This window comes from Eupeodes corollae, chromosome 1 (assembly GCF_945859685.1).
Source record: "Eupeodes corollae chromosome 1, idEupCoro1.1, whole genome shotgun sequence".
NCBI lineage: Eukaryota > Metazoa > Arthropoda > Insecta > Diptera > Syrphidae > Eupeodes > Eupeodes corollae.
In genome coordinates, this window is record NC_079147.1 from 64,535,254 (window position 1) to 64,539,836 (window position 4,583).

Sequence of the window (4,583 nt, forward strand, 5' to 3'; positions counted from 1 at the left end):
AGGAGTCATTTCACTCATTGGCAGCATCAAATTAACAGCAAACTGTGCTGCAAGTAAATTGGCTTTATCAATCTTGCGTACGTAGGGAGTGTCATTGTAAACGAGCGTAAGAACTGACGATGACGTAGTGTTGCACACGTTTTTTTCAAATGACCAGAAATTGTTATTGCCTTTGGGACTAACTTACTTACTTAAGGTAACGCTACAGTTTTGTATGAACTAGGGCCTCACGCAACAAACAAATTGGGGGAGGTCACTTTCCAATTGTTCGTGCCACCTGATCCGCGGTCTTCCTATACTGCGCTGTCCTATGGGTGTGGATTCGAAGACTTTCTGGGCTGGAGCATTGGTTTCCATACGCTCTACGTGACCCAGCTATCTTAGTCGTTGGAATTTTACCCTTCTGGCTAAGTCAACGTCGCTGTACAGCCCGTACAACAGGTTGTTCCATCTTCTCCTCCACTCCCCTTAGATGCATTTGGGACCGTAGATCACACGAAGAACTTTTCTCTCGAACTGACCCAAATTGCATTCATCCGCTTTTGTCATAGTCCATGCTTCTGCACCGTATAGAAGGACGGGCGACACTTTGGTCCCTCGAGAGAGGACTTTACCACTGCATTGCTTTCTTAGCCCAAAGAAACAGCGGTTAGCAAGAGTTATTCAGCGTTTAATCTCAGCGCTGGTGTTGTTTTCTGCGTTTATAGCAGATCCTAGGTAGACGAAGTCATTAATTACTTCAAAGTAACTACCGTCGATGATGAAATTTTGACCGAGCGTGTACTTTGTTTTGCCCTTGTTAACCGTTAAACCTATTTTGGCCGTCTCTGCCTCAATACTCACAAAAGCTCCATTGACATCACGCTGAGTTCTTCCGATGATATCAATGTCATCAGGATAAACTAGTAATAGGACAGACTTTTGAAAGATTCACTATTCTTTTAAGTTCGATGTTTAAAAAATGGCATAACGGCACATCACCTTGTCTTAAACCTTTTTGAAATCGAAAGGTTCTGTTAAGGTGTTTCCAACCTTTATAGAGCAGTGTGAATTCTCCATGGGCATCTTGCACAAACAGACAAGTATGGCAGGGATGCCAAAAACCAGGCATGGCTTTTAACAGCTCCCTTTTGTAGGTGTTGCCATATGCAGCCTTGAAATCAATGAAGTGGATGGTGGTCGTCGATTTAATATTCTTGTTTTTTTTCCAGGATCTGCCGTAATGTGAATATTTTATAGACTGTGGACTTTCCTGGTCTAAAACCACACTGATAAGGAATTATCAGGTTTTTTACGATGGGCCCAAACAGTCACATATTACGGCAGGAAAGATTTTCTAAGCTATGCTAAGAAGACTGTTACTCTAAAGTTGGCGAAGTTTAGACAGTCTCCTTTTTTCAGAATCAGGCAGACAATACTGAGGTTCCATTAATGCATGCTTTCTTCCGATCATATCTTCCAGATAAGTTGGTGCATGCTCCTAACCAATTTATCTCCACTTGCTTTAAAGAGCTCGGCATTTAAGCCATCCGCTCCAGCGGCTTTGTTAGGCTTCAGCTTAGATATGGCAATCTTTACTTGGTCTAAGTCGGGAAGACGGGATTGTTGGCTTTCGTCGTCTATGTTGAATGGATCATCCTACCTGAAAGCGGAATTCGGTTCTTCGTCGCAGTTATACCGACTGCAGAAACGGTCCTTCCATATCCTCAGCATTGAATGCGATTCTACTATGATGTTTCTAATTTCGCCTCTGCAGCCGTGCGTCGGTTCTAGGTTTAACGACTTTTGGGTTCCGTTTCACCTACTCGTAATACTTTTGAACTTCATTCCAGCTTTTGAACCTCTCAACATCTTCGACCGCACGCTTCTCATGCTCTCACTTTTTCCTTCTGAAAAGTCGGTGTTCCCCTTGCCTTTTCTGCTAATAGAGCTCATGAGCAGCTCTCGTCCTTCTATGCAGCGCCGCGCCGCTTTTCGTGCCTATTGTTTGGCTGCATTTGCCTGCCGACATTCCTTATCAAACCAAGGATTCCTTGTTGTTGGCTGCTTGAAATCCAACACGTCATGGGATCTTGGCAATGTTGCCACTTATTTTCGATACATTGTGTTGGCGGCAGAGAACTTTGAGAGAGATTACTTGTAACTCGGTCTGAAAAGGATCTGGCGATCTCTTGCGATTGTAGCCGTTCGACGTTGTACCTTCTCCCAGCAGCTCCCTGTTTTGCCTTGGGTCTGGAAACCCGAAGTGCTTCCTTGAATACAACGAGGTAGTGGTCCGAGTCGATGTTGCAATATGGTCAATCTGGTTGACGGTCTGGATAACTAGAATTTCCTTTGTGGACACTGCTCATATGTTTTGTCTAAGGGCTCGAAGAACATAAAAAGAAATAAATTGGGTGGCACAACAGTCCGTTGGGAACTAGGGCCTAGTGACTTACAACTCTCAACCATTCCTGTGTGCGAGTAATGTTGTCAGGAATGGAACCTACAGTTTATGTGCCGAATCGGAACGGCTAATTTGAGAAAGCACTTTTACATGACAAGAGTTACTCTTGGGGAATTTGTCAATTCCTCGCAAGAGGCAGTACCCGTGAAAAGACTTTAGATGACATAGGCAGGGATCGAACTCAAGACCTCTGGCATGACAGTCCAACGCCCTAACCATCATGCCACCTATAGCTCAAGACTTGTTGCATAAGTCTGGCTCCAATGACAAAGCCACATCCAAAAAAGCGCTGTTGGTTTTCGTGGTAGCAGTCACCATAGTTGATATATAGGTCCTCCGCTAATTCTTCGGCCGCACGTGGTCTGTTAAGGGACCTAACATTCCACGTGCATATCCGAAGTTCGTTGTCCTTTATTCCTTTGCGTAGGTTGTCAACAGTAAATCCGTCCGTATCCGAGGCTCCCCAACGGCACAACCTCCAACCTAGAGGGCCAGAACTTTAGTATAACTCTAAGGACGCGAAGCCAGATAAACCGTTCCTTAAAGGCTTGGGATCCGGCTAGGTCATAGAAGCCCTATAAAGGTGTTCACTAAGTAGTTCAACCTAATTGGAATTGTAGACGTCTAAATAAGGAGAGTTGCCTTATTGAAAACACCCCCCCCCCCTCTCTCGTTTGTTTCCACCAAAAACTTCCCACTATGGTTGGACAGAGGTGGGTTTTGAGAAAAACCTGTGGACACTTGTGTCCTCTTGAATGCAGATATCTTCCATTTGAACCTCAAAAAATGACCGCCTTGAATAATTCTACTGCTAGTTATTTTCGACACTAGTGTCAAAATTTACCCACGGTAGAAAATTTAACCAACATTTAAACGCAGTTCACAAACTTTGAATGTTAAGCCAGTTACGAGAAAAATAATAGTGAAACCATTTTAATGACAGAGGGTAATTCATTTTGCAGTTTTAAGTTTCTAGCGCTACTTCTTGACATATGTCAAACTCGGCTGTTATTTAAAGTATCATAATATTAGTAAAATATTTCTTATTTAGGACACATTTCATGAGATTTACCTTAAAATATATTAATTTGGGATCGTATTGATTTGTATCTCATTAAATTCAGAATTCAAGTATTTTATTGCCAGATATTGGCAGTTTTTGAAAACGTCATCAAAACTCTATTTTGGAAATTTCCAACTTCAATCTCAAAAAAAACACCTACTTAATAGTTCTTTAACAAACTTTCACCCTTCTCTTGATTCTCATCTCTTGATCATAGCCTTAAAGTACCTCATCCTTGGGGCAGTAAAAACCTTGCTTCTTGAATCGTATAAGACTACTGAACTTAAGGATACAAAAATATGAAAATTCAACTTATTAAATTGACAATTATTATAAGAACTAAAAAAGGAATCATTATCCACCCACCATTAAGCACAAGATTATTGACATAACGAACTATTTAAAAGGAGAAAAAAGGTCCTTCAATGAGTCCCGCAATGACTTAAAGCACAATGGAAATCAGTTAAATATACAAAAGTTAAATACACAAATGAAATTGGCTGGAAAAGAGTCCTCTGACTCTGGCGAGAACTGGAGATGAAGAAAAGCAGAAAAAAGTAATCAATCCTTCTTTTGGCAAATACCTACCTTATGCTCTCAATTAAGTCATAGCTACGTGATTCTTCTGTGATTTATATATTTTATATGTGTGTGTATAGAACAAAGTGCATTGAAAAAACATAAAAAGAGGAAGAGAAAAAGAAGGAAATAATAGAAAATCAACAAAAATCTTTAAGGTCCTTAAGGGTTTTATTTTAAATGTGTTTCCTTTTTTGTACCTTTTTTTGAATTGTCCTCTGGAAGTGTTTTAAATTTAAGGGTATTTTAAGGATCTAATCATATAACTGCATTCTTTTTTTTCAAAACTGTGCACACTCTAGAAAATCAAAACTTTCATTTTAAAAATCCTCATACCTCTCTAATGATGAACGATGATGATGGAATTTTGAAACTTTACCTTCTAAGCAAACATTAAATGCAGTGTTCTAAAAGCTCTTCGGCCAATGGAGGTCATTGTGCACTTTATTGGAGCAGCAATACCCATGTAGAATATGGTTAGGAATTTGAGAAAGC